The sequence below is a fragment of the Ciconia boyciana genome, chromosome 5, assembly GCF_034638445.1.
Source record: "Ciconia boyciana chromosome 5, ASM3463844v1, whole genome shotgun sequence".
Lineage (NCBI taxonomy): Eukaryota > Metazoa > Chordata > Aves > Ciconiiformes > Ciconiidae > Ciconia > Ciconia boyciana.
In genome coordinates this window covers 82,133,147-82,154,708 of record NC_132938.1, presented here as the reverse complement: position 1 = coordinate 82,154,708, position 21,562 = coordinate 82,133,147, and the positions used below count along the sequence as shown (strand labels likewise).

At 40.8% G+C, this 21,562-nt stretch overlaps 1 long non-coding RNA gene across 1 annotated transcript in view; it reads left to right on the top strand.

Annotated features, from left to right (window-relative positions):
- The window catches only part of LOC140652339 (uncharacterized), a 133,063-nt gene extending 111,667 nt beyond the window's left edge, over positions 1-21,396 (top strand). Inside the window, exon 3 of the long non-coding RNA XR_012042741.1 lies at positions 21,271-21,396. This is a non-coding gene — a long non-coding RNA (uncharacterized lncRNA). The remainder of the gene's footprint in view (positions 1-21,270) is intronic.
- Positions 21,397-21,562: the final 166 nt, after the last annotated feature.

The following is a 21,562-nucleotide window of genomic DNA, read 5'->3' as shown; positions in this document are numbered from 1 at the left end:
TGACTGCTCCACAACATACTGGTGCTTTATGTTGAACATTTTTTGAATTAATATGTGACACAAAGTTTTAGTGCATGCTCCAATACTAACGTATAAGGCAGACGTAGAACTGCTTTTTGGTATTCTGTCTTTAGGCTTTTGTTAGATAAATGAAGAATTTGAGAAGAAAATGTAATAAATGCGCCTTTCTATTAGACTTTTCAATCTCAATGTATCATAAAGCATCTCACTATGGCACTTGAGTCAGGTTTTTGAAGTTATTTAAGCTCCCAACTGCCATTCATTTCCACTGTCAATACAATATGTGCGCTGGCGCGTAGCCAGTAAGTAGAAAGACAAGGCATTGAATTACAACCCCGTAGTTTGTAATGATTTTGTAGCTGAGCGCATCTACTCTGAGTGATTTATAACAATGCATCACCTTAAACATTAGGTCTGACATGCAGAGTAGACCGAATATTAAGATTGCCAATGAATAATACAGATATCTTTGAATTCAAATTGTGGCATATTGTTTGATTAACATAGTTCAATATTGTTAGTATTAATTAAAATGACAGAAGAAGCATATTCTGTCACATCTCATCTCCTCATTTTGGTTTGGCAAGGCCATCTTTCAACTCGCAGACAATCCATTCTACAGGAAATAAAATTTTTCTGTTTATTCAGAAAATCTACTTGAAACCTAAGGAGCCCTCTGCTACTTTCTGTCATCTCACCAAACCAGTTTGGGTCAGTCACTGTACAATGAAATGTGAAGAAGAATCACGATCTTGCTCAGTAGCAGTCTCGCCGCCATAAGCGTTACTTTTCATAAATTTTTGTATTTCTGCAAAACGCTCCCAAAACATCACTGAGGACAGATATCTGTGTGCGTTAATTATGCAAAGCTTCGTGTACTGACTCCAATGAAAAACGTTTTAAAAACCCCACAAAAGCAAAGACAGGTAATACAGTGCAAGGTCAGTATAGACATCGTTCCAATGGGACTTCAGATGGTTTAACCTGCTAATTTTTTTGTCATAGTTACGAGAGATTTGAGTCCATGCTTCTAGCCCTAACCTTGTTGAATAACTGTCGTCTTGGACATAGTACATCTTGTTTCTGGATGGAAGAACAGCTGCTTTATAAGTTTTGCTCCTCAAATCTTACTAGAGCTGGATAGAAGGTGGTAGGGTTCATCTCTCCAGTTTGCTCTAACATGTTTAGGCTGTGTAGACCACAGTGGTGCAGGTAGCAGGAGGACTTTGATGATTTAGCCCCCGTGGTAGCCTCTGTATCCTTTTCTTTGGCTTTGTTGATGGCACCAGTCATATGGTACTTGGAAATGGGCAGACAGCAGCGTTGTGCGATGGTCTGGTACGCCCGGTCTCAGCAGCCCCGCTGTTGCGTAGAGTTTCCTCCACTGACTCTCAACATCTCCTGCGCTTCTCTCTGAGCAGGTAGCGGATCAGCATCTGCGTCACCCTTCAGTTGGTTCCTCGCAGAAGAAGAGAATTGTGCGTGCGTGAGAGGGAAGGGGAGGGAGCACAGGCGCTTTGGGGCCAGCTCTACAGGAGCATGCAGGCACCCTAAAGAGGACCGTAGGGGACTCTGGGCACCCTACGGGAAGGTTTCAAATACTCGGTGGTACTTCGCCCTCGTTGGCACCAAGTGACTCACCCTTTGCATGCGCTTTTTGGATTCCCTTTCTGCTACGTCTGGATGTGACGCGACTGCGTGCTGGTTGCTGTCGTGTTGAACGCAGGCTCAGGGCTCAGCAGGCTCGGAGGAGTCGTGACCCTTCGTTGGAGCTGGCCCCCACAACGATTTGGCACTGGTATGTACCACAGTAATGGTGGAGAGGCAATGACACTTATTTGTCAAGGCATTTCGCTACAGATAATAGTTCTCATAGAGGTGTACTTACTATGACAAAAGGCTTGATAGCATAGCTTATGTTTTCATGGATCTGGCATAAATTTTACTGAAAAACATGCAGTTGTACTGGCATAAAGTGAATCTAGGTTGGGAATGCTTACTGGATATATAAACTAGATGATGGATATTTAGGCTAGATACTTGATAGTAGTAATGATCAGGGTTTTTTTATTTTTTAATTTATTTTTTATTTGATATCATCTGCCCCTATCAGTAACAGTTATCTGTTTAAAAAAAAAATTCATAGCAGAAAGATTTAGTGCTTTGATGAAAAACCTAAAAGCTTCTAGTCATATCTTTCCTGCCTTTCTCATATTCCTTCGGATACACTGATTGCTATTTACAGAGTGGAAGAAATAGGAGGGCCTAATAGCATACTGATTCTTTTTTCACTGTGTACATATGTAACTGTTCCTGAAGATGGCATTACACTTGCCTTTCTCCCAACAGATACTAGATAATGTCTGCTTTAAGATGGACTTGTCATACAACTGGCTCTTTGTTGAGGTCCGTTTTGGAGAGAGTCATACCATTTTCCAAATCCAATATTCTTTCTACTGCCGTCTCAATCTCCTGAATCTCCTGTAAAAATACAGATAAGAGGACTCGCAGAATTCTAAAGACGAGCGATTTAATTACTCATGTTGTAGGAGCTAGGCCGTGGTTGTTTGAAAGGAAAGTCTATGTCAAAACCTGCAATGTCAGCAATTTTGTCACGCGTGGATATTGTGTAGTATTAAGAATCTCCCTATAAACTCTCAGAAGCCATTGAAAGCACAGTATCAGTTTCCCTAGGAGGATATATAACAGACTCTGAAACAAGATGAGTAGTGTGTCAGATAAATCAGAAGATGTTATTTCACATAGCCACAGCTGAAGAAATAATCCAAAACACATGTTTATAGTAACAGAAAGCTGGATTTAAGTATTCTTAATTACAATTAGAAGCACAAATCACTGTATGCCAATGAATAGATGGTTCTCCAGGCTTTCAGGAGGTTGGCTCCTCCTGTTTTCTTAGTTTCAGAGTAATGAACAGGAGTGCCTTGCAAGCTCTATGCAAAGCTATAACATACCAGTTTTCTCACCCAGGAGGAAGGTAGGCATTTTCTGATAGGCTTCTAGAATTTCTTCTACCTTAAAGCCGTGGCGTATAGCTCATCTCTGTTACCAGCAGGCTGCACCAGACCGGCTTCTGTTCGTAGGCACCTTGTGTTTCTCTCCTTGGCCCTGTTCGAGCATGACGTATGCTTGGAAAAGCTGAATTGCACAAAGTGGACTGGATGAAAGCTGAGGGGGAAATGTGCTTTCCTGCAGGCTTGCAGGAAAAGCAAAGCGCTGCGTGGGGGGGAGCAAGAGGGGAAGCTTGCTCCTCCTGCCAGTTAAGTTGTCCCACTTTTGGGCTTAGGTCTTGCCGTGCTTTTTCTCTGATGTTCCGTGCCGTGGATTCCAGCCGTGAAAAGGAGGAGGGAGTAACTGGCTGAGGAGTTGCCAGAGGCTGTAGGTGCTAACAGTTACTTTGGTCTTCAAGGGGAACGTAGCAGAAAGCCCACACACGCATGCCCGTTAAAGGTGTATATCTTTCTGTCCGTAGATACCAAAAGAAAGTACCAGGATTTGTCTCTTGAGCAGGAATTTAATTGAACGTCCAGAGGGCACAAAGATGTAGACAAAGCACAAAGCAAACAAAATGGGTAGAAGTAAATAACGTGAGCTTCTCTGTGATTTCTGAGGCTTTCAACCTCAAAGAACTGGTGTTGTGAGTTACTGGACATAGCTGGCTTGGAAGATACGTAAAACATTTCAGAGAGGGACCAGGATGAACAATAATTATAAGTAGTATTAGATAATACGTAGTGGTATTGCATAAAAACTTTTTTTTCCTATTTGGTCTGTTTTTTTGCAATTTGAAATATTGTCAATCTACTTACTTTTTCCTACGCTGTAACTTTTTATTTTGTGTGTTGCTATGTTATGGGTTTATTGTCACTACAAACGAGCCTGCTGTTGTTCTCATTTTATTATCTCTGCGATAACATCTCTGCAAAATTAACTTGGACTTGCATGGCTTCTGACAAGCCTTTGAATTTTGGTATTAACTATGTATTATTAATATTCCCAAGGCTTTTGTTGTTCTGAATTTTTTTGAACGTTACCTTACTCACGTTACAGTGATGTTCATCACTTCATTTTTTTTTTTTTTCCTTTTGAGAATTCTTAGGGTTGTGAACCTCTTGCGATAGAGACAGACGAAGAGAAAGGTGTCTCTTCCTACTTGGAGAATAGATATGTTATTATTTTCATATATATAATTAAGATATCATTCCAAAACAAATACTCATTTCTGGGAAGCTTGAGCAAGCTAAAGTCCTAACTACTCTTAGTTTACATAATCCTCTGGGTAAAGAAGTCTATTTAAGTTTATTCTTTTTACCGTGCATCAGGTTGACATGGAAACACACCGGGACTCTTGATACTTGGCTGTTTATACATACTCTGGAGTAGAGGGTTTTCCAATGTGTATCTTTTAATGGATTTTCATAGTATTGTTGTTGTGATTTACTTCCTCTCTGCCTTATCAGGTTTTGTTTTCCATTGCGTAATGCCCAGGATGCTTCCCTCGGTCACCAGAAATCTCTGACAAACCGCTGCAGCCACCAAGTATAACCTGGAAATAGCAGGTTTGGCTCCAAATGGCTCTGTGCCAGCAGGTCACCAGCAAAGCACCACTGGTAGAGGTCTTTTGTTTTATACGGATCCACATCATGAATGTGGTGAGAGAATTCAGCTTTTAGATGTAAATATATTTCAAGTAGCATTTTATCGCTTTAGCCATCACAAGTACATGCTGCTGGAAGCATTAGTAGAAAGCCTGTCACTCTCATGTCAGTGGGCAGAGAAGCAGCAGAATGAGGTTTACTGAAATTGAGGACTAAGTGGTTGGAATTTGTGTGTTCTTTACTCCACATCTTAGTGTCTGGTTTTAGTATGAATAAAAATTATTAGCAGCTTGCACTCAGCTATCTTCTTAGGGAGGAAAGAGCCACGGCAAAGCTTGTAGCGTTCTGCAATGTAGCCAGTTTGGGCAATGCTTTAATATTTAGAAGTTGGAATAAGGAATTAATTCTGACTAGTTACTCATTTTGCCAGAATTAATGAGTATTTTTAGTGTCAACTAAGTATTTCCTGGGGTTGAACTAGGCTTATGTAGGTTTTCCCCCTTCATTTACTAGCTAGAACCTAGACTCTGTTACCTGATTTTCATGAGGCTACGTGAGTTGCAAGGTGCCGCTCAACTGAGTTACAGAATCTTTCTTATAAGCTATCATAATCTAAAGGTAAATCAATAGCTATTGATTATGGCGTAGAGCCATGAGGCCATCGGTGGATAACAAAACCGAGAACATTAAAGATGTTCTCTGTTTACAGAAGGGATCTTCCTGGCACGTAGTTGATCCGATGATCTCAGCTGTATGCTTCTGCTTTCTGAGCATCTTGGCTTTGGGCTTTGAAGGAAATTTCAAAGTTAAAATAACTTGAGCTCCTACGAGACTAGAATGGCTGAAATAACGTTACTCCTATAGACACTAACGTTTCAAGTAAGAAGTTTTGCATGAAGATTGTTTACCACTTAAATGGAGTAATTATAAGCAGGTAAATGATATCCTTGACCTGTTTCTGTGGAGCAATGCAAATTTCAGTTTTGTGGTACGTAACGTGCTGGCAAACTTTAGTTGTCAAAGTTTTACCTGGAATTGCTAGGCAAGGTACAGCTAGATCAATTTTCGGGTTATTTACATGTAACAAAAGAAGCCATCCTCTGACAACTGACATCGCTAAGGATCAGTTCTTTTTGAAATGAGGGGAGTGTGTACTGGAGAATTCCTGCTGCCTTCTCAGGAGTTACTCTGTATTTCTGTGATGGCAAAATTTTGCCCTGTTTAACAGCATTTTCTTCCCTGCGTTCTCTGCAGCAACTCAGTGGAAAGAATACATCAAAAATGAAAGGAATAACATTAATGTGGATCTCTGTCATCTTAGAAAACACCAGGAGTTCCCCATTAGTATGTAGACGTCACTCCAAGGGAAATGAAAATTTACCGAAGAAATCCTTTGACCCAGAGTCCAATGTCATGTGAACCAAAGCTGTATATACTGTATCACCCACTCCACTGCATTTTCAACGAGCCTTTTCAATGTCTTGAGAGAAATTAGAGTGGGAAGGGGAAAACAGGGTCCTACACATTTCCTGAATTGCATTTTTTCTGCACAGTTCCTTAGAAGAGCCATAATCTTAGAGCAGGGTGGGGAGAAGGGATTGTTTCTTCCCCTGTGGCAGAACTATGATACCCTTAACCACAATTAATACCTACAAGTAAACTATGTTCACCTTTATTGACTTACTGCATTGAGTAATTAGAGTGAATGGGCCCCAGAAAGTCAACTGGTTTAAACTAGTGGAGATTTGGTAGAGCCTCTGGCTCGACAGTTTTGTATGGGTCCAGGAGTGAAAGAGGTCTGAAGTGCTGGGACAGGAGGTCCCAGATCCTCCCTCCTTCCTCACTCTCCTGGGGATGCCGCAGTTGGGCCTTTCCTGACCCGGATTCCTGCGTTGGTTCTGCTAGTCTCTGCCTCTGAAATGACCTGCAACATGCTGGCATCTCCGCAGGATGTGCCTGCGGGGCATCAAGCTAAATGCAGCACCAATGCTAAAATAACATCAAGGTTCAGTGCCTTTGTGACAGGTTTTATTCTTTTTCTACGTAAGTTCCAAGTAGAACAGTAGGCAGTTCCCTAGAGGCAGTAATATGATGTTTATATGATTCATGTGACCACATGATTAGCTATATAATTTATTGTCTAATTGCCCTAAATACAGTATTGCAAATAGTAACCAATTAAAATAATCAGAAACAGCAGTCTAATATGAAGAAACAACAAATCCATCATGAGGTTTTAATTGCCATTAGATTTTTAGGTCATCTGAGCTATAGCATGCTGACATTAATAATACTACCATTGAATATTCTCATCACAAAATATTATATAGCACAGCATTTATGGGGCTTTTGCTTGCCTGGTGGGATTTTCCATATAAAGAAGACTAGAGGCGATCCACTTTTGTTCCCTTTATGCATTTTCTTAATAGTTGGGAGATTTAAAAAGATTGCTGAAGTGCTGAGTTGTTGTTTGAATGTTTATATATAGTTATAGTTTAATAAGAGTGTAGCCGGTGCCCTGGGAATACTGTCTACACTGTCATTTCATACCTGCTCTCTTCACGATTAGTCTTTAAACTTCTTTCTTGCTTTGTAAACTTCTCACTGCTCCACCCGGATATTTTTACTGTCTGATTTTCTTTGTTCTTCCAACAGGGCTTCCCATTCTTAACTCTTTGCTTCGCCCCTGCTCCCGCTCTGCTAAATATCTCTAAAATCTTGGCCTCTCTCAGATATATAGGGCATATCCCAAAAGGGTTTTTATAATAATCTTTCCGTATTTGTATATTTATTTATATACTTTGGGTTAGAGCTCAAGGCTTACCAGTTACTGAAAAACCAACCTCTTGAAAAATTAAAATGTGCAGAAAAAAAATCATTTAAAACCTGGGGAGACCCCTATCTCTTCCCTTCAGTTCTTTGTTCTCTGAGAAGTATATTCTGAAAATAGAGTATTAATCAGGCACTGCGGGGCAGGGTTTTGGTTTGGTGGTGGGTTGGTTTTGGTGGGTTTTTTTTTCTTTTTTTAAACTCAAGCAGTCCAGGCTAACATCACTATCCCGTGTTTGCTCCAAAAGATCCAATAAGTAGGTCACTTACTGTCTTTTTAAAAACACAGAACTTCCAGAAGATAAATCTCAGGCTTCTGTCCAGTTTAAAAATATTTCTTCGAAGTTATAAGTCCATGGAGAAATTCATATGAGCTCTATAGCTTTTATTTTATTACAGCTTAAGGTTTATGGTCGTAGGGGATAAGACTTAAAAACCCAAATCTGTTTCTTTCCTTACTAATAACAGATGGAGCCAAATTTGCAAATGCGTCCTCAAAGATAAAAGCACAAAGCTATGCAGGTTTAAACTCTAAACGTGCTCCCAGAATTAGGCAGCGATTTTCAGGCGCAGAGTGAAACTATGGATGCGCTTCATCTGCCCATAGCTCACAATACGTTCTCCAAGCAAGAATGAAAAATATTGCTTCATGCCAGGGTAAAAGATTGTTAGGAGTTTGTGCTTGTGGCTGTTGGCTTTGGAGAGACGCAGGTAGTATGGCACATGCGCTCTGGCAGTGGGGAAAGGGGATTTGCCTCTGATTTCAAGTAATCCAGTACATTAAGGGATGTACATGAATGTGGGGGGAAATTTCACTTAGTGCCCACATCTTAATTGTCTGTATTTTTTAACATGAATGCAACTAGTGGAATTTGAGACTACAAGAAAGCACCGTGAAGCTGTAATCTGACCTAGCACGCAACACAGGGCTCGGAGTGCAGTTGTGCGACGCTCGCCGTGAGGCCAGTGATTTCTCATTTAACAGGCACGTGTCCTTTACATCATCTTCTCATCGCAGGGTAAAGATAAATGCAGCAGTTGGCTGTCTCTCTTGCAATGTTGTTTCAACTGCTAGTGACCTTTGCTGTTAACATATTTCCAGCCTGAATTTTTTCCAGCAGTGATTATGCATGCTGTGCACATATTTGATGTTAAATTGCGTAAGGAGCTGGGTTTGCTGGATTCTTATTCAAAAAATTGCAAAATAACCTTTAATAGGAACAGTATGCCTCACTGTATTACACATGAATTGCTGAAGGTTTGAGAGTCTTCCCTTGCTAATTTACAGAAGTTCTTCTCTTTTTGCGTGAATAAAATATGCTTTAAAAAACCTTTGGTGGTATGCCTGATTTAGCCACCGATAAATGGGCACTCCTTTCAATGAAGCTGGAGGCAACCTGACTGTGTAAGCCTCATTTGCTCAGTCAGGGGCTTCCAGAAATCAAGTTTAACTACTTTGAGCACATGACAGGCAGTGCCCGTACTCTGTTTTTTAAATCTGCGAACCTTGTAGTTACAGTGACTTACAGTTAAAGAACCGTTACAAAAATCTTTGTCTTTTATCTGTAAACAACAGCAAATATTATAGGTTAGAAGGATTAACTTATTTCTTTGAGGGAGAACGTATGTTGAAATAACTATTCTAGAGCTGGCACAAACTTTTCGCAGCCAAGTAACTTGTGCCATAGATTTATGTGTTATTTTTAACGTAGCGTTCCATTCAAATCAGTAACAAAATCCAATTAAGAAGAATCTGAAATTATTTGGCCACCTGCTGACAAGTAAGCTGGGATTTTAAGAACAAACAAACAAATCCAACCACAACAACAAAATCAACCCAAAAAACCCAACAACAAAACAAAAAAACCCCAAACCGTAAAATGTTTCTACTGTATTCTTTCCAGTGAGCTAGAGAAGACTCGTGGCATAGTTTCCAGGTACCCCTCCTTTGCCCCTTTCCTAGCAGCGTGCAATGTGTGCTGATTATTCTTTATTTCTGGCGTTTTGCTGTTTGTTTCTTGAAAGTCAGCTTTGCCATTCACATAGGAAAAATCGGCCTACATCTTAGTTTTAGGAAAAATGAAAAAGAATAAATGTTGCTCTTTAGTTTCTGATGGAGAATCTTCAAGAAAGAATAGATGTGGTTTTGATTAGCATGCATTTGCATGTCTCCTTAGAACTTTCCGAGAGGATTTTTTTGCTTTGTGAGTTGCTTCACATCGATTTTTGTAATTCTGCCTTAAGAAAGTAAGGCTAAGGGGAGATTGTATTACTGCCTTCAGCTACTTAATAGGGAAGAGACAGAGCCAGACTCTTCTCAGAGGCACAGTGCGAAGACTAAGACAAGTGGCATCGGGCACGAGTTGCACCACAGCAAATCCTGATGATATATAGGGAGAAAGTTTTTCACCGTGGGAGTGGTCAAGCATTAGAAAAGTCTGCTCGGAGAGGCCGTGGCATCTCCGTCCTTGGAGATGTTCAGGATTTGGCTGGATGCTGTCCTGAACAGCCCGGTCCAATTGGACCTGTTTTGAGTGGCGGTGAGATGAGCTCCCCGGGTCCCTTCAACCTGACTTATTCTACCACTCTGTGGGCCCTTTGACTTGGGACTGAATTCCCTTTGCTTTTTCTTAGGTCAGAGGTTTAATTTTCCTTTACTTGAACTGCTGGAATAATTAATTTTTATGAATCTAGAATCTGGCTGGAGATTCAGTTATGTCAGATTTATGCCAGTGAAACGAGGCTGGAGTTTCTGCCTCTGAAACAGTTGCCATGGTTCGTTTATTTTTAACACTGTGTACAATCTGCATCACTCTTTAACAACTTTATTTTCAACACAGTTTGTTTCCACTGACCTCTTGCAGTTCAGATGTTTGCAGATGTTTTGAAGTCGCTGTACACAAGCTGCATATCAGCTGAGATGGATGAAAAAGAGAGAAATTTCCCACTGTGCTGCTAATGATTTGTGGAATCCATCACAATTCTGACTGGAAGGATTGCTTTAGAGCTGCATGTGTGCAAATAGCCCGAGGAGTCATACTAATGAGCTCCAAATTTGCTTGAGGACATTCTCAGGAGCCTCGTGCGTGATTCGTCTGTGAGTTTCTATTGAAAATAAGCCTTCATACATTATATGCAAATCTTGTCAGGAGCGAGGGGCTACCTTGTGCTCCCCTGCAAAGTGGAGTAGCCTTGCTCTGCTAACTGCAGTGACCTGCTGAGGCTGAGAAGTCGGGGAGGCTGTAGGTAACCTTACCAACCGTCTGCAGTGGGATGGAGTCGTGGGGGGCCACGGGGGAGCCGGGAAAGGAGAACTGCCCTGGAGATGGAGGGTTGCACCGGCACGCTGGGCCAGCAGCGGCTAAGGGCAGAGAGCGGGCGCAGCTGGGAGGAATAACTGCTCTGATGCTGGACAAAGACACTGTGTTGAAAGAAAGCTAAAAGGAAAGAACAGGGCCAAAAATGGAGTGAAGAAACGGAGACTGAATGAGGCGTCCCCTACTTACTATGGGATCTTACGAAAAAAATACTCTATTCTGTGGTATTGTGATGCACAATATTGATATACACAAAAGGGCAGATTTAAACTGCGTAATTCTAGCTTTCCTACTGTTTGAGCTGATAGATTTGCAAGCGTAATGTTCTTTTAGCACTGTTTCTTTCAGCGTGGCCTAAGTAAGTTTGTTTAATGCACCATACGCTGCTAATGGAGAGCTTTTAACATTTTCTCACCTTGAAAAACAGAGCTTTATAGGGAGGTTATTCAAAGTGAGGAGGAGAAATTGTATTGTGTAGATGGTGGCATCTTTGGCTTTTAAAAAATTTATTAAAAACACTTTTTAAAAAGGTTAAAAAAGGAAAATTTGCCATGTTTAATATGGAATCTTTAAAATGTCTCTTTTCACCTATTCAGAATGAAAATGACCTGAATAAATTATGTAAGGGTTCTTAACATGATGGTTCTGGCTCAGCACCATCAAAGTGACATAACTGTGAAAGGCTGTCAACTGGCATTTCTTTGGTCTTAAAAAAAAAAAAGGCAAAAAAAAAGCTTTGTGTGCATAAAATGGATATCACAATATATGCAGACTTTGCTTTGATTCTAGACTGAGAATCTATTAAGCCCAATAGCTACTGTGATACGCTATGTGGAATCTCTCTTTTATTTCTGGATTAAATTGCAAATACAATAAATTTGGTAACTGACCTGAAGCACTGATATGTCTAGCATTTTCCTTTTGTTATCTGTACTGGATTTTGGAACAGAAAACAAGGCACGGTAGTAGTCCAGTGTGTGGTCAGAGCACCTGCAACCACAGGACTATGCTGCTTGTTCTTTGCTGTGGGAGGAGATCTGCAACCAGTGCTTGCAGGCAACTGCTGAGAAGAAATCTGTGTCAGCTGTGATTTTCTAGGCTAGAAAGAAAAATAATCAGCTATATTTAGCACACTTGAAAGAAACCACAAAATCTGTCCAAGTAAATACAATATAGTTGGGTGCTTTGCAACGCCGTGTCTTGCATCTTCCCAGGATCCCTCTGAATAGAAACATGCAGGAAATGAGAAAGTAAAGCACTAGCTGATATTTATCAAATCGTCTATGTATTAGCTCAGCATCTGGCAGAATTCTGCTTAATTTCCACTTGCTAAAAAGTAGCGAAGCTGAAGTGTCAGGCCTAATCTCGATTTTTATTTAGGTGTATTGAGGTCAAGCTAGTGTGATTCGGAAAAGCTGGTGAAAGTTTCTGTTGGTACATGTTGGTATGGAGTCAAGATCAGGCCGTTTGCCAAGCTGCTGTTGTTCTCCTGCTATGTTTCCTGCAAATTGCAGACTTTATGGTGTCCAACTAGGGGTGCTTGCTATTACAACAGGGAACATTGGGAGGTTTCTGTTTAGGAAGGGAGCCAGAAATTTATCAGGAGCTTTCTTGTCTAGAAACACTGAAGTACCTCATTTAGTGACGGTCTTTTATTCCACATTTGTAGTGCGAATGCATTTTGGACCCTGATCTGAGTTGAAGCTTGCAATTGCTCTAGCAATAGAAAAAACTTTAACGTGACGCTGAGAACAGACTTTCCTGAAAATTGCCGTTCTTTGGGGTTTGGAAATAGAGCCAAGAAGGCCTTCTGAATTATATTTCTTTGTAGCTTGGTTCTTATATTTCAGAATGTTCAGCTAGGTAGTATTTTGTTTGTTTGCTTGCCTTGAAGGTCTCCTTTCATGTGGTTTATGCTTAGTAATGTATTATTTGTTTCGAGCAGATGCAGTTTTTTTTCTTTACAGGTCTTGTAAATGATATATTTAGTGAGTACCTATCGAGAACAAAGCAGTTGGGCCATCAGGCTTTGTGGTGCAGCTATCTGTCAGTCACGTCAAATTCACTGCTCTTGGCACTATCTAGTATTTCTAGTGGTAGCACATCCAGGTTTCGTAGTGGGTAGCAGGTCCAAATCTGTTTTTAAGTAGTAGCCACTCCACCCATTTCACTTCTCCCTCCACCTCCACTAAGAGTACCATTCTCTACTTATTCCCATTGTCATTCCCAGACGAAGTCCATAAAGCATCACCTGAGTGAAGAGATGTGAATCACTTGGTCCTAAATTGAATCAGCATGAAAACTCAGGTTTTATTTTGGGTCTGAGAACTCGTGGTTTTTGTCACTGTTGCACCAAGAGAATAGTGGAGGAAAGCCCAGCCGTAAGTAGCAGTGGCACCACGCAGCCTCCGACAGGAATTGAAGGCGGTTGCCAAACACCATATGCATAGTTGGAGTAACATAGGTGGTGTGGTTTGCCAGTTCCCGATTTATCTTCAGCTGGCTTAGAAGCGTGCTTGTTAATCCAGTTTGCATAGTTCTGTGCGAGAGAGACAATTATTAATAGTGTTAAGAGTTTACTGCTTCATTGCTGTATGGTATAAAACCCAGGGTGGTGGCTTGCATGCATCTTCTTGTGATTTCAGTGATGCAACTTTAGATTGGCTTTATCTAATGCTACTTTAGCACAGAGGAATGATAGTGAACTAGGTATGTGTGTAAAAATAAGAAGGTGGATTTTTATGGTCTGGGAACCTCACAGACCCTCACTGCTCTCTTGTTTGTGTCCTGAGGATTTGAAAACATTGGCTGAATAGGGCCAGCATGACTTTCCTTTCTCTTTCTTTGAGGCCATCAGCTGGGGCCAGGGAAGTCCTGGCAGCCAAGGTCCTGCTCGTTCACCTTCAGTAGTTAATTGCTCTACACGCCCAGTGTAAAGCTATTGAAAAGGGCGACTCTGTGCTTCCTCTATGGTTCCAGCTGTCCGGTGCAGCATTGTCCAGCAAGTGCTACGGGGGCTCGCGAGCCCAACCTAAGGATCATCCCATTGCTCACCAAAGTATTGCAATTTAGAGAATTAACGCTAAACGCTGGAAGACTTTCTCCAGCCCTTTACAAGATATTGCAGAACTGTAGGAGAAATACAGTCAAAGAGAAAGTTAAGAAAAATGCTTGTTATATCCATATAAAGCTGGAATTGAATTTCAGGACAGCAGTAATACCTGACCCTACTAAAAAAATAACAAATGCGTTGTGTCTGTCCCCCCTCCCTCCCGCAATGAACCAACATGCTTAATCGGTAATAAATTCAGTCTGCAGTTTCGTGTGAGGATGATAGACAGTGTAGTTCACAGTGTTCACCTAATTCATGTCAGAATTTGAGTTTCACATAGGCAACATCTCTTTGGAGATGCAGTGAGATTTAGGATCCCAGCTCACCAAGGTATTTCTGGAGAAGCTAAATGCAAGCTTCTCTTTCCCTGTGCAGTGCCCAGAAGCCAAGCTTTCTTTCCATGCCTTCCCATTTGCAAAACGCACTTTGTACCAGCGTACCAGATGGCATGGGTGGTATCTGCAGAGAAGGCTCTTCAGTTCGTGAGCTCATGTTACTCTAATCGGTCTGCTGGTGATCGCTGGGGTTTTGGAAATGAGGTTCTGCAGCTTCGCTTTGGAGGATCCCCGGGAGCGCTGGGGATGGAGAGTTATGAGCGGTTGCTAAGAATATCCGATCAGCCGGGATCGCTATGGCAACCGTGTTGCCAGGATGAAAAACTTTCACCGCAATCCATCCGAATTCATAAGTACCGTTGTCTACCTATATCGGTAGATATATAGCGGAAAGCGAGTCAATTTTCTGATGCAAAGCAAATCTTTTATTAAATCCTTAGGGATCCATGTCCTCTATTTGCTAAGTCGTCTGGCACAGAGGTGAAAGAAAGGGTCTGCGTCACGTCAGAGAGAGCTTAGGGGGCCAGGCCAGAGAAAGACATTTACAGAGACAACCATATGAATAATCGGATTGCATTTACGTTGTGCATTGGTTTGATGTTTACAGTTTTCATTCGAGGTGATGAGATGAAGTAAATCTCTTTTGATTTTGGACCAAGGCTTGTTTCTAGCTGCGAATTACTTCAGGTCCATTTTATGTTCAGGCTCCTTTATTAGTATAACATTGAGAGATTTGGACTGTGATCGCTGGTGGGGATTATTAATGAAAATAAGCACACAAACTATAAGAAATTGTGCTATTTCTACTTGAATTCTACTTCTCACCTCGGTTAACTGTTTTTAATGCAATTTAATTTCGCAAACAAAATACATTTAAGAATGTCTAATGCTGTGTCTGCCAAAGGTTGACTTGCATTTTTGGGATCTGATGTTCTACTTTCTAGGCTAAAGTTAGTCATAGCTGATGTTTATTAGTGAGCGTCCTTCAGATTAAACAAGTACATAACTGGCAAAGCATTTCACATTTTGCGATCAGTGCGCTCTTCTATTTTATGCCAGTGACCACAAACTTACTGACGCTTCCGCAGCTCTCATAAACACATTGACCTTAAAGTGATTCTCAGATATCTTTAATTCGGGGAATGAGTGGATATGCACAAATTGAAAAGGTTTTTCCAGGTCAGGTCCATCCACAGAAGCTGACTTGGCTTGTGGTATACATCACGTGGGCAATAGGAGATCTAATTTTAAAACAAACACATTCATTTGCATGGAGCTTTAATATTCACCTACCCCTGCATAGACCAAAGCCTGTTCTTAGCTTCCAACAGGAGCTCTGCTCTCATCAGCTTCAAAGACCATAATTGCTTTGAAAAAAGACTCTCAGCTGGGTTAAAGCTTAAAATTTGTCTTACCTGAGGAATTCTAACATATTATCATTTGTTGTTATCATGAATTGGCACAAAATTCCTTTAAAAATTTAACAAAATAAAGTGGCAAAGTAACAGACCTGTTCTATTTTGATGGAAAAAAATGCTAGCTTGATTCTGATTAGGATTCTTAATACAAACTTAACATACATATTATATGTGTAAGTATATATATGTCACATATAATAGATGTTTTTTATATATATATATACCCACACACGATAAGTTTTAAAGCTGTTAAAATTTAGCATGTTCCTTGCTGATAGTATTCTGCCTGAATACTGTTAATGTTTAAATTCAATCACCAACAATTCCCAAACAATTTTTCGTTTCAACAGATCAGGATTTTCTAAAAAAACCTCAAACCACCCCACAAACCAAAACCCCTTTTACTCAGAACACCTCAAAGCAAAGACTGAGTGAACTCTTCAGCCACACCTACGTGTAAGAGCACCTCTATTTCTGCCTCACACACAGTAGAAAGTTTCAGTTTCCGAGTAATTTCTTTTCTAGCGGTATCCTTTTCAAATTGTAGATTAGGAATGGGTTGATGGAAATCTTGTGTGCAAGCCTAGTCTCTAACTCCTCCAATTTCTCTTGTCATTTACTGGTGCATGTTCTCAAAACAGAGGATGCAGATACATCTCCGATTTGTCTTTTTTGAACACTGATTTTCTTACTGCGGTACTGTTTTGACCTGTTGGAGGTAGCCACCTTTCCAACAGAGACAGATCGGTCTGATCTGTCAAGATCTGGTCGGTCAAGTCTGTACAACGCCCATGTTCTGACCTCAACAGCAGAAAACCGTGAACAAACCAATGCCTCGCACCTAACGCTGTGGCGATACCTTTCTGTGCCAGCTCTCTGGTTTTGCTGCGAGTCAGTCTGTCGTCTTGTGTCAACCACGAAGAACCGGCACTTGTTTAGTCTAAAGAAGTGGTTCAGGATTTATGGCGGGTAATATTGAAAGCTCTGTAGCAAATTTCAGTGCAGTATATTGCAACCTTTGGTAAGGAATTGCTTGCAGGCAGTTTCAATGAATGGACAGGTCAAGACAAAGATTAACTGTAGGCTAACTGCTCACTGTAGCAAAGCCTTTCATGGAATTAGCTTATTTACAGCTGATGGATGAAAACTGTTGTCCAGGGCTGATGAGAGATTGGCATAATTCCCTATCAGGTTTCAGTACCTCAAACCATAACTAAAAGCATGGCTTTTAGCCTGAGATTTAAAACTATTTTTGTTGGCTCTCTAAAGGCTCTGCGTTGTTGGAGTTATAAAAAATAGCTTTTAGTACAAGCGGGTTTTCTTAGCCTGTTGCGAGGAAAAGTAGGTGAGGTAATGACTTTGCCTTGACTTAGTTCTGTTGTGTACGTTTAGCTTGTTTCAAGCATCCTCTGTTCCAGGAAAAAGAGCAGCATCCTTTTACTGAGGTGGTATTTTTTGATTGACATGTATAGTTATTGCTCTAGGAATTAAAGACAGAAATGCCATAGGAAGTATTCTAATAAAATATGTCTCGTCTGAAAGACAGCTGTGCATTATTTGTAATGAGATTTCATGTGTCTTCAGTTTTTCTTTTCTATTTGTGTCCTTGGGTATTTTTCTTGTATAGACACATCCAACTATTTACTTTATACGTATAACAATTTACAAGAATTGGTTCAAAAGAATTGTTTTAGCCATGTTTCATTACCAGGTGGAGAAGCGAGTATAATATCAGGAAAGACCAACAACGAGAAATGCAAAAATTTCTGTTCTTTTCCATTGTTCTCTTCCATTGCGGTGTCTGCTGCGCTCGGGTGGTTCCCAAAACTGTCCAAAACTCATTTGGCTGGCTTGGAATTGTTCGCAAGTCTCTGCCAGCTTCTACAATTTGGAGCAATCTTTTACAGTTATCCACAGCCAGCTGAACCCTGATCCTTGTTTCTTTTCTGTTACATGCCCCAGTCCATTAGTTAAACAGGAAGGTGAATTTAACCCCCAGAAGGAGATTGCCCAAATCCTTGTGCCTTGGCAGAACAGGAGGGAAAAACATTGCTCCGAGTATTTGTAGCTTAGAGGCCTGGCTGTAGAAATAGTAAAACAAAGGTGGAAGGGCTCGTGGGAAGAATCACATTTAAAGCCTTTAGTTGAAGAATCACTAGCGCAACTTATTTTGTAACAAAGATGCAATATTTCATAACAAAATACAAATATTTTCCTTAATTTGGAGCTTTCCTCAAAGTCTGCAGCGTAGGATTTCCCTGGCTAAGGTTAAATGTGCGCTCACGTTCTTAAGGCTGTATTGCTGTTGGGTTACGCGGGTTTCTCAAAGCTGATGTGCATGCGTGTGAAGTAAAAGAAAAAGAATCACAGGCATATGTATGGAGAGATCTTTGGAAAAAACATATTGTTTATATTATTCAATTACGGGAGAATAAAAAAAGACAGGGCTGGGGCGACTATCTATTTTCCCTTATTAATTCTGCCAATGCACCTCTGTTCCTATTCACAAATTATTCCTGTCTTCACATTCAAGGCACCTGCTGGACACAAACTTGATGATGAAATTGTGTTTTTACGTACACGATGAAATGGTAGGGTTAAAATATTTTCTCTGCAATATATAAAGCTCGTTATGGTTTTCCCTTGGAAGCCTTGGGTCTAATTAGGGGAGAAAAAAAAAGGTATGGTGAGTTGTTTGGTGGAGAGATGCCCAGGTTCATTGTAACATTAATGGGTGTGGGGAGGGTTTCTGCTGTGTTTTTGTGTCTTCATTAGATGCGTCATTATTAGAAGGTACCCTAACCAACCATTAATAAAGAGTGTAGATTAAACACTCCCAGGAATTCTTAGTTAACAGTCATTTGACCAGCCCAGTAGAAAGCTTGTTTTCACTAAAATCCTGAAATTGAAGAACAATGATGTAAGCCCTTTGAAGGCTGGAGAATAAAAGGGGATTTTTTTCCACCCTTTAATGAAGAGAAGCTTTTGTTAGTGAAGGCAGAACTCGGAGTGTCCGGGAGCAGGAACATGCCGTTCTTTCCCCTTACCGCCGCCGCTCTGCCAGGGTTTGGATTTCAGTGGTTCTTGCTCGTGCGGCAAGGGCTCCATTTTCCTCCCAATCTGCATGTGAAATTGCTGTGGATGTTAACAGGAATTGCGCAGATCGTCTAAGAAGAGTGAGCATGTCGAGGGCCCCGATGGGACTGTGCGTGTGACAGTGGTGTAGGTGATGCTCAGTGCGGGGAGAGCGTGCAGGACCGGTTCTGGTCGCCGCCGTGCTCCTCTCGGAGCACGAGAGCCTGCCTTGCGCTGCCATCACAACTGGTTGTAATTCAACTTGTGCAAACAGTATCTTTTTTTAATTAACCCCCCCCCCCCCAAACCAAAAACATAGACAGTTTTTCTAGTGTAAAGGGTATCATTCTGAGGGGGTGTGCTTTCAACTGCCAGAAGTCGCAGGGTAACATTTGGTAGTAGCTGATCTACAGCAAAGATTTTCTACAGAATTTCTCTGTCAAACACAAAGCTCTGCTTCATGGCACATGCTGTTCAACGTATGGGCAAAGGTGGTTGTAATTTTTATCTTAAGGTTTTACTAGAGAAGTAAAGGCATACAAAGCAAGCATCCAACAATACAGAAGTGAGACAACCGAAAGCATTAATGAAGGTATTATAATAACTAAGAATGGGGCTCTATGTGCTAGGCACTGTACGAATTTAGAACAACAGGCAGTCCTTTTCCTGAAGAGTTTACTGCCTAAACGGATGATTCACACACAGGGCAACAGAAGGCCTAGAACAAACAAGCTGCAGGAGGGTTGGTAAACAGTCACAGCATGCTGTTATTAAACATATATATATATATATTTGGGTTCAGTTTAGCTAAAAGGGAAATTGCTAAGGGGAGACACGGGAAGATGGAGTGAGGGGAAGAAGGGAAGAGTTTATAGGGGAAAAAATAGGACAGAAAAAAACCCTGTACATGGGACAGGAGGAGTTAGACAAAAGTCAGAACACTTTAAATGACAGACCTAGGGAGGGATTGCAGCAAACCGCAGGGTACCGTATTTTGGGAAAGAAATAGCAAGACAGTTTTCTGTCGTCTTGAGAGAGGATTGTGCTGGCTCCTGTATCCCCATGGAAGCCCCTAGAGCTGCCTCTGTGGCCCCTTCTGCTGAATGGATTTGTTTGGCTTCAGCTGCCCACTCTTTTCTGGAGTCCGTGTTTGCAAAATTCATGGGGCTCACGAAAATGTGGTGGGGGAACAACACAGGTTCTAGATTTGCCCTTCGAAGTCTCTGCATGTTGGCGTGAACCATAGGCACATCTAGCCTCAGCAGACCTCAGCTTTTCCCCTCCGCCTTCAGTAGAGCGATGCCTGCTGAAAGTGTACTTTCTTTCAGGAGTTCTTCCATCTGCTGAATTTCTAAATCCCTGGATGCATTCTTCCTAAAACACTGATCTTATGATCAGCTTGACCTTTGCAGCTGCAGGCAGGGAGACATAGCTGGTTGATATTCCGAAGCATGCTATAGATTGGAGAGAACAACAACAAAAAGCATCTCTTGAGGGAAGAAGTCCTGTTTTACTGTAGAGCTGGATGTGGGAGAACTGTCTTGTCAGGGTTTTCTGTGTGAATTCCTCCCAGGCCTCTAATAATATCAGTAATATCTCAGTCTTTGATGTGGTTAAACTACTGTGTATTAAGAAATATGTAATGGTAATATTTTTATGACAGAAATATGTAATGGTAATATTTTTATCTGTATTTAAAAATCCTTCTCAAGGTGTTCTTCATGAAAGGACCTGAAGCTTAATTTTCCTCTTGTCTTGAACAGTAGTCCTTGACTTTGCTGAGATCGTGTAACTTATGAAATCGTATACAACGATATGAAAAATGCAGAGGCCGCCTTCACCTGTGGTCCATTCAACAGACTACACTCAACCAGAGGGATTGCTTTAAAAAAAAGAGTAAATAAAAGCCTTCACCAAGGCAATATTTAGTGTTGTTATGCCCCCAAATGCCCCAAACTTTATATTTAAATATACACTTTCTACAGTGAGCACTTTTACTCCTATATTACAAGCCATATGTGAGATTAGTGGTTTTTTGCCTGTTGATGTTAATGTACAGCTGGAGTAATGCAGCAGTATGGCTTAAAACCCAAGCTGTTTTTTTCTTTTGTGTTTTAAAAATGAAATAAGTTGAATTCTACATCGAGAAATCGTGCTTACCATTTGCTTTTCACCGCTTTTCACCATAGCCTTTATTTCATTCAGATATGTTATCTAGGTTTCATGACAATGACAGCAGTGCAAACATTTGAATGAAACTGAGTAATAAAGAGTTACAAAATTTACTTTCTGCATTTCTCATATGTTATTAAAACACCTGAGTGTTCTTCTGACATGACAAATACTGCAGGGAAGGAATAAAAACCGCACTAGCAAGTGAAAAAAAAATGAAAGCTTTTCTGCTGAAACAAAATCTGTGTGTTTGGCATTAACCTTTTTAATTTTTCTTCTTCGTATTGCAGGTAAAATTCTCTACCTCTGTATTTAGAATCTGAAAACAGTTGTCTGTATTGGCATCTCAATAATGTTTGTCTACTCTGTTAGGAAAAAAATACCTCATTTGACAACTGCTGAGGTTTGTTATCTGCGACGGTGCTTGCATGGAATTGGAAGTCATTTTCTTGTACCAGACTTTGATTCTCATCCCATGTAGTAAAAAGCAAGAATGCGTTTGTTGAAACAAAGAGTGAAGAAGCTGTGTGAGGTAAGATTCACATCTGCTGCAGTTAAGAAATGCATCCTGCAGAGAAACTGGTTCTGCCTTACTGCTAGAAACAGAACCAAGAAACCTGAATCTTTCAGTCAGTAAAAAGATGTCTGGAGCGAGCGTTGCAAC